General features: G+C 35.2%; 1 protein-coding gene across 13 annotated transcripts in view; it reads right to left on the bottom strand.

The window, feature by feature from the left end:
- LOC108047614 (neurobeachin) overlaps nt 1-9,769 on the bottom strand; it is a 191,179-nt gene that overhangs the window by 104,036 nt on the left and 77,374 nt on the right. The window lies entirely within an intron of this gene.

Raw genomic sequence — 9,769 nt, 5'->3', positions numbered from 1 at the left:
TTTCGAATATGGAATAGTAACTTCGCATACATAACTTGACCCATTGAATTGTTTGTTCGAAGTGGCACCCTGTCTAAAGGCTTATGTTCATGTTGTACTTTTTAGACCCATTTTTAAACTATATCCGATTAATTGCAGAAAGGTGACCCAATTTATCAATAATTTTACCATTTTTAGTAGATAAACATACCTATGAAAAACTTGTAATTTTTGCATCAACATTTTTTTATTACACTTTAAATCTATTTTTGGCTATGTTTATGCTGTAATTTTCTTATTTTTTATCTGTATGCTTCTCTAAACGTTTTAAATATATACCCTAAGCAAAACTTTAAAGTCATAAACTAATGATAATAAGCCCCGCTTTGAATCGGTTTAATGATAAAAGACCAATATAAAAATAAAATAAACCCCAAACAAATGAAAAATATGGAAGGCAACGTAAATTGAAGCCAAATCAAAACCGATTCTGTTTTTCTTGGCATTTGCTATTGTGTTCGGCAATTGTGTTGGCTGGAATTGGCCATTTTATTGGAACTTTTGTTGGCCGCATGCACACGGCACAAACTACCTGGGAAATTGTGGGCGGGAAATCGCTACGGAAGTGGACTAAAGTTAGATTGATGATGTCTCAATAAACCCCATTAGGGGATTGCCATCGAGACCGACGACTGCAATATAATATCGCAAATGAATTGCCCGCCCTCCTTGGTGGATTTGACCGGGTTTTTTGTTGGGTTGGTTATTGCTGGGTGGTATTTTGATGATTGTGCACCTGCTGGTGGCACAATTGAATGCTCTAATTGGTAGCAAAGTGGAATAAACTATTGCCCAGGCGAAACTTTTCTCCTTGCTCTCGGCTCCTTTTGATGTGTTCGGATGTTCGCAGGACACGATGGCCTTTAGGAAAATGAATCACGAGCCAACTAACTGTAAAAATTCATTATGTTTCTGAGCAGGACAAGCTCAAGAAAAGAAGAAGAAGAAAAATACAAGAAAACTGAGGAAAATGCTTGGCGACAAAAAGTTTGTATGCCTGAAATTGAAATTCCGAGAGACCAAATTGTTTGAAAATCCAGATACAGATATATATATATATATACAGAGGTATTTTCATCATCATCATCGTCTCGTCAACGTTGTCAGTCAAGTGTTAAAATCGATTAAATAAAAGTTTATTGCTAAATTTTACTAACTGGTTAGGTTGAAACTTTGCTGTTGGCTTTTTTCAGGTTTGTTGCATATTTCAGTAGCCTAATTCGCCCGCAGCAGCAAACTTGAGGGGGCGGTGCAGAAACTTAAAAAACAATTAGAAACTTTTCCATCTTGGGCCGCAATACTACTAGGTATACTATATATTTTGCCCAACTATCTGAGCAGGGGTATTAATCCACTGGCTCATAATTCCCCTCTATACTCCTCCTATCGCCACATAATTGGTCCTGTGATGACTTCAAAGTTGAAAACAAAGTGCTTAAAGTTTCAGTCACGATTTTGGACCTAAATTCAGAAAAATTTTGTTTTTCCGGATGGCGAAAATATGACGATTAGCTTAAATTAGTTTTGAAATAGTTTTTTAAACTTGTTAAAAACTTGTTGTTATTAGTGGAGAATACGAAAGTTAAAGGCTTATTGTTCACTTCTATTATGCTTTAAGTAGTTTAAAGTCGTAATTCATAATTTGTGAAAAATTAACTAAATAATAATAACTGTTATAGAAAAATGGTAATGCTAATTCTTAAGTTAGCTGTTAAGCTAGAAAAAAATAGAAAAAGGCGGCAATCATTAATAATTTTATATATATCTTATAATATTTGTATTAGAGCATACAAAAACTTAAATTATCCTATAAATTCGAAACCATACCTTTCCCACCCCATAATATACTAAGCTTTAAGGCCGCATGCTTCATTACCAACTTTGACCCAAAACGAGATGGGGAAAAATGAAGACGAATTTCAAATTAATTTTACACAAGATTATTTTAACAACAAATTTTTATTTTTGCTTTTTTTCTTTTTGTATTTAACTTCTTTTTTTTCATAGTAAGCTTGAAGAGCACTTGAAATTAATGAAAAGCATTTTCGATTGTAATTATGTATTCGTGACTGGAGGGGCCAAGAGGCATTTCCTTCACATCCCCCTTTTTCTCAATTTTCAACCCCCCTTCGTTTGGCACTTATTTTCCTGAGTTTCCCTGTGGCTTCAGATTTTGGCTCAGCTCATTAGGCATATTCCGTGAAATCTTCCCTTTCCTTCTCTTTCACTCTCTCGTCCTGTCTCTTTCGCACCTTTCTTCAATTTAATGCGGATGAGTTTATAGGGGGTTTCTGGGGGTCCGTATTTAATTGACTGTAAATTTGCTGCTCTTCAAAAGCTTCAACTACTCATTAAAATAAAACACAAAGAATACAACGAACTTTGAGAAAAGGGAGAAATGAAAGAACAAACGGTAAATTTTGCTAAGGATAAATTTGAAACCGAACTTTAGAATCCAAAATCTATAAACAAACTGTTTACGGTTGATAAATTTTAGTTATCACATTATTAAAAAAATGATTTGTGATTTTTTGATACAAAAAAAAATATTAAATTTTCATAAAAACTATACAAATCAAAAATTATCGTTATTAAAATTGAAAAAAAAAATTTGAGTGTGTTTGAGGAGTAAATACATTTTAATTGTAATTTTTTTTGTTCAAAGAAAACCATTTGTTTCTGTGCACCCAACAGTAGATTACGCATACGGCCCGTACGACATTGCTATTCAGGTTGTTTTGTTAATTGCATGTGAGAAGGGGAAAGTATTACGGGGGAATATTAGAAATACAGCTTCTTCGTCTTTTTTTTTGGGTATGGCTTAAAAACTGCACCCACATGAGCTGGGCCCATTATCTGCATTTTTACGGTCCAAATCCATTTCCAGCACACACACACGCCAACACATTTCATGAGGGGGAGAGGGGGGGCTTCTGGTTGCCTTGGCTTTAGTTTTCCTCTCGGTTATTTAGGAGATGGGGTGAAAGAGAAATGGCAGGCAGCTGTAATAACATAATGGCCAACGAAATGTCTGGGCCTTAAAAGCAAAGGTAAGCTTAGCCTTCTATCTTTGTCTTTCTGCATGTGCGTGTGTTGGCTACCTCACTTTCACCCCTCTCTTTCTACACACAGAAAAAATATACCAAAATAACGGTTTCTTAAGTTTTTAAATCAATAATTTATTCCCTTAAATTTAACCTTTTTTTTAAAATTAAGTTTTATTAAATTTAGTTAAGTCTAAGGCATTTAAAAACTTGACATGTCAAAACTTTTTTTAAAAACTGCCCAAGCGCATTTAAAAATTTAGAATATTTCAAAAAAAACATTTATTTACCTAATGTATATATATATACAAAATTTCGAAATTACAGAGTTAAATAATCCGTTCAACTTAAGCTTTTTAATATTTTCCCAAAGTGCATGTGTGTGTGATTTTAACAAAAGTATAAGCTAGAGAAACCAAAAAAAAAGATATATAACTACCAAAAGAACAAAACAAAGACGAGAAAAGGGGTAGAACTAACAGCAAAACGCAACAAACAAAGAGAGAAAAGAGACAGAAGATAAGAGCAAAAGAGACAGGGAGAATTTGAGATGGCAAACAAAAGTTGCTTGGCAGTAGCATAAATAAATAGAGATAATTAGACCATAACGACAACAAACACAAGACAAAAGACCCAAACAAATGTGGGGGGGGTGAAATAGGGTGGTAAGGCGGCACAAAAAGAAAGAGACGGAAACAGGCGGCGGGAAAGAGACCCAGCTAGTGGGACCTTCATTTGCGTCCTGCCTTTATATTTTTTGCGGTTTTAATTGTGTGGCTGCACATTTTTGCGACCACAGGAGAGCACAGCAGCCCGAAAATGTTGACCACACAAACAAAAATGCTGGCAAAAATAAAAGGTAGCCAGCACTAAGTTGACCATAATCTAGTTTTCATGAAGCACAGCCAGCAGCCAAATTAGGTGAAGGATATGACAGAGAGCAACAAAATGTTAACAGTCGACTGTCCAGAATTTTTGTGGCTAACGTGAGTTCCCCAAAATATGTAAATAAATTGGTTAAGAAAAATAAAAGTCACTCTTTTTAGTTAAAAAGGGAAAATGGGCAAATCACAGACGGAATATTTAATGCCTTGGTGGAAAGAATTAGTCTACATTTTCTATTTTTGTTTGGGTACCAAAAATCCATTTTAACTTTAATTTGTAAGCTAAAAGTTCTTGATTTGAATTAACGGCATTACAATTTTGTATGGTCTTTCCCTGCTACTTAGATTCGTTCAAGTCTATATATTTATACCTTTCTCGCACATGCCCCATCTCATTCTTTTCGAATATTCCCCTCTCTTTCGCTTAGTTAGTGTCTCAGTGTCGATTTGAATTTGAATTGGAATTGGAATGTGGCGTTGGAATGGAAATCTGTTTATTTGCAGCGACACGTGACCGCTGTGTGTTACTCAATCAAGTTGGATTTTGAAGTGATTTCCGTACTATGATATCCTGCAGTTGTGATTCGAAATGCACTGAGAAAAATACACATCAAGAGAAAATTGTTTTTTTAATTGTGATTATATTTTTGGTCAAAGCACACTTACACTTGTCACTATACCAAATCAAGTATACCAAAGGGAACACAATATAAATAAATGGTTATTTAAAACGGTAACTTATCATTATATTCATATTTTTAATAATTTAGCATGATCTACAAATATATGAGGTATAAATCTTGATAATACTTATTTGCAGTGAACTCTTGTGTTTCGCATTGCCATCAATCAATTGCTTGAAGTTTTGGCTTTGGCTTTCGCATTTGCTTGCGGTCAAGTTCTATTAGCCTTTAAACCTCTCAATCAATTACCTAATTTTATTACAACTAAATAGAGCATGGCTAACATATACCATATAATACGTTTCGCAATTGCAACATTTGTGCGGCATTTAAGACTCTCGAATTGCAAATTGACGCTAAATGAGTTGACAGATCAAACTTGAACCCATTTACCGAGAAATCGATACACTTTAATTTAAACAGCTTATACAGAAGTGCTAGTAAATAAATTAGGTCAATTTTAAGGTATTGCAAATATATACAATTTTTAAATGCACGTTCTCTTTTAGTTTTACAATTTCCTTGAAAATATCTGTTCATTTTCAAAGCCTCTGCCATTGTATTTACATTTTGTAATTAAAACCCCTTATAACTACTTTATTCTCACATAAATCTAGCGTTTCCAGTCAGTCTATTCATCTATTCATCACTAATTAGCTCTGTTTAATCAGAGTCCATACAGTTTACAAAAACCAAATGCAAAATGCAAATAATCGAACTCAATTGATTTTGGCTTTGGTGTTTTTGTTTTTGCTGGTCTCATAATTTTTGTATCGGTCCCCTTGTTGATTTTCATGTTTCTGTACACAACTTCATTACCTCGACTGCGATTTTGTAGTTAATTAATTGATTACGCTCAACGCTCGAATACACCAAACATTGAAATCAGTTATAGAATTTGCTACGATTGCCAATTACAGCGGCGATTGCAACAACAACACAAGACCCAGAAAAGTACTTGAATTGAGAAAAAGCGAGAAAAACTGGAGGCCTTTGTGGGTGAATGAAGAGCGGGAAAATACCCCAGCAATTTCAGGATTATTTTTCATTTTTTCCTCTATTTTAATACCTGTGCTCGTATATTATATATACAGTTTTATTGTATCAATGAATTGAAGTTGAAGAACTAATTAGCACGGCAACAAATTGAGGTTTATGAAGAAGTGGAGTAGAACAGAGCGGAATTTTAAGTCCATAATAGGTACAGTGGTTAGGAATATAAAAATATGTATATTTTGACTTATTTAGATATGTAGATATGTACTATTTCGTCAACAAAATTCAACACGTTATTTTAAATAGTTTTTCATCTTTTATTTCCATTATTTTATGGTTCTAAAACCACACTGTTGACCATAACTTATTAAATATGGCCCACGAGGATAACCAAGGCAACGTGGCTGCACCAAAAACAAAAATAAAAATGAAAGAAAGCTTAAGAAGAAGCAATAACGTGGGACATCGAGCCAGACAATTTACAGACCAGTTAACTTATTAGACACCGAGCACTTGACTCCAAGACGCCCCAACTGATGGACAATATGATGGGCGAAGTCCAGGGGGATTTTCCCAACCATTTTCCCGACTTTTCCGCACAACCCAACCCCTACGGTTATAACTGTTAACTGTTAAGCGGCTGCAGAAAAGTTTTCCCTTGTAGTTTTAGTAATTTTTATAGTCCACTCCCCCGTCCCCCTCCTTCACCCACAACCAGTTTTGGGTTTCAAGTTTTTTATCTACGAAAGCCCAAACTCTTGCAGCTCCTCGCTTTTCGTTCAGACAAGTTGCAATTGGTCAGAGTTTGGCGACAATTGTTAGACATCGAGAGTCAGCAGAAATATACAGCAATCTGCCACTTGATTTTGAAGTTGTCTTGCTTCAATTGTTCTTGTCCTCAATTTTTTTTTTGTTTTTTGCGAGCTACATTTTCTGTAGACATTGAGTTTGGTTTAAATGTTTGATATCATGTTTAAATCGTTATTTTTGTCGGTTTAGGCAATACATAAAATTAGATTCTAAATTGTTTAAAAAAGAAGGGCGAATTGCAAATACCTTTTTAAAGGGATAGAGTAAACTTATATATATTTTATCCAACATTTGTTCAAATTGAATAATTGTGATTTAACTTTGTTGTTTAATGAAATAATTCATTGTCTTTCAGATGCTGGCTTATAATTAGCTGAAAATGAAAGCAATCGCGGCTGAAATCGGGGGAAAAAGTTTCGAGAGGCTGGGGACTGCCTTTGGACCCATCTGACTAAAGCAAACAAACCGCTAAAAATAAAATGAAAACGCGACAAAACAAAAACCAGAATATGCGACGCATTTTGTTCTTCTCGTTTCATTGTTATTTATATTTGAGCGTATATAAATTATATGGCGAAAGGCATAAAAGAGCAGCGGCGGCGTGGCAAAGGGGGGTTTGTTTTAGTGAGCTGGTTGTTAACCATCGCCCCATCCACACGAGGAGGCGACACAAAGACTGAAACCAGAAGGACAACGTCTTATAATTCAAGTCGCCTCCCACCAGTCCCTCATCAGACCCTCCACCCCCAACCCCCCAACCACCCAACCCCAAAAGAGGAACCCCATCCGCCCACCGACAACATCAAGCTCAACCATATTTCATGTGGCATGGTTAAGAATTTTTGTGCCTCGCGGTGCTGTAAACTACATTCAACCCAGGCAGAAAGAGAGAGAAAGCTGCGAGTGAGTGCACAGAAAATAATTTAAATATTTTAGTATATTCTTAAGCTATTGTTGCTCATAAAAAAAATTGATTACATTGAACTCATCAAATCCAATTATATTCCATCTGAATGTAAGTTGTTAAATATTTGTATTGTTAAAATTAAAAAAAAATTCTTTTGTCAACTGTATTTTTACAAGTGTAAGACAGCCTTCTGTTCTCGTTCATTTTGTCATTGTAGTTGATGTTAGTTGTTGCTGGGGCAAAAACAATTGTCACACAGCACGAAATGTCGTGGCTGGAACAATCAGCATCAAAACCCGCAGCCAAAAAGAAAGATGAAACAAAGCATCGGCAGCAACAGCAACAGCAGGAGCTGTAGAATAAGAAAAGGACTACGGAGGATCCCGAGCGCAGGACAAATAAAACAAAATGGCTACCCGAGGTCGAAGACGAATGGGCTGGCATCAGTAGAATAACCCTTTCTCATGTCCATAAGAAAAATGTGTGATTGTGGATGACCAGGTAAAAGGACATCGTAAACAGAGCGATAAAAACTTTTAGTCCACTGCCTGAATTTCAAAATCAAACGACAGAGCTACAACATCTTAAAAACTAAAAAGTGGAATAGCTTTTAGTTAAGCATCTTTAAATTCTACAATTAAAATTACCAGTTCTTACTTTCCTTATATTGACTTGGAATGACAAATTTTATAATAAATATTATCCAAAATCCGATTTTAATATTCCTTAACCCATATTTCGTTCAATCGAATCATTTTAACCCGTTTGATAAACAACAGATTTTATATATTCCAACTTAATTAAATTTCGTGTCAAATTTTGCTGTCGTCATGTCGCTGTCTTTTTTTTTTTTGCCAATTGCCATTTATTAATTAAACAATCTTTTTCCCTGGGTTAATAAACCATTCTGATTTTCATTTTTGGAATGGGAATTTGATTATCAACTCTTATGGGAAATTTAATTGAATTTATTGCTGACATTTGTTTGCAATTTCTGTATTGTTGAGATTGTTTCAATAATTCAAATTTCCTTACGCCTGACTTCAAATGCAATTAAGCGAACGATTATCAGTGGCAAATAAAATTATTACGTTTGTTGTCTTTATTTGTATTTGTACATTTTTTGGGGTTTATGGAAATGTTTTTTATTGCTATTAAATCAGCTTAATGTTTTTCCAGTATTTGCCAGTGCTTCAATTAAATGTTAACACATGAAAAGATGTGTTATGTGTACGTGTTTGTCCATTTATATTGTTTTGACCCTTTTGGAAAGCCGGAAAACGCTGAATTATCAACGCTTAATAGATTTTCAAGCACGTCCAATGAAAATTTGTTTGCCTCCGTTGTGTTTGTGTATGCGTTGTTGTGATCCCAAATGGCCCGAAAGCCAAGTGAACCGTATAAACAATTTATGGCGTCCAGCAGCAACAACTTGCACAGCGGCAGCATCAACACACACTACTACCAACAACACACGACATTGCCAATGCTCGTAAAAATGCAAAATGAAGCAGCACAGCACCAGCAGCAGCAGTGGCAACAGCAACAGCAACAAATAGACCAGAAGCAACAGCAAAAGTAACAACAGCAACATTAGCAGTAGCAACAGCAGTCACTGCAACAACAACAACCCACGCAGCAGCCCTGCACAACAAAAAAAAATTGTTTGATGATTTCGTATAATTTTGTTTCATTTATTTTGTAATGATATTATAATATCCAAATAAGAGGACAGATAAATTAACCCGATAAAAAACAAAAATAATGTGATTACAACCCGGGGCTGCCAATTCAACTATATATTTCATAAATTGTAAAAAAAAAAAAACATAATAAAACGAATTCATACTGCAGCAGCATAGAGGTTTGAACCTTGCACTTTTTGACCGATGTTTTTTTCATCTGTGTTAGCAGTTTCAACGGCAAAATCACCCACAACGGCAGCAACACCAGCAAAACTAAGAAAAATAGGGATAAAAAGGGTTAAAAGGAGGTGGCAATAAAGTGGGAAGAAGACCGAGAGAGTGGAAAAAGAGAAGAGCAGAGGGGGCTTCATCATAAACCACTTATTTGCGCTCCAAATGCAACAACAATTTGATAAATGTATATGCACAAAGTTTTTTGCCCAACGCATTTTCCTCCTCCCATTCAATTTTCCACACTCTATCGGATATTTTCCACACCCTCTCTACTAACTGCAATTTTCGTGTTGACTTTTTTTTTTTTTTTTTTTTTTTTTTGGTTTTGGTCTCCATTTTCAAAGCCATTGTTGCTGCTGTGGCCAGAAATGCGATTAAAGTTTCAGCAACAACATCTATGAAAAATTGCCAGCATAATTGGCCAGAAATCGAGGAGCCATTGAGGGAAATTCGAAGCAATTGAGGAATTAACTTTTTGCTATCCCTG

Source organism: Drosophila rhopaloa, unplaced genomic scaffold, assembly GCF_018152115.1.
Source record: "Drosophila rhopaloa isolate 14029-0021.01 unplaced genomic scaffold, ASM1815211v1 contig_3, whole genome shotgun sequence".
Classification (NCBI taxonomy): domain Eukaryota; kingdom Metazoa; phylum Arthropoda; class Insecta; order Diptera; family Drosophilidae; genus Drosophila; species Drosophila rhopaloa.
The sequence above is the reverse complement of the archived record's forward strand: the minus strand, read 5'-3'. Positions and strand labels throughout refer to the sequence as shown.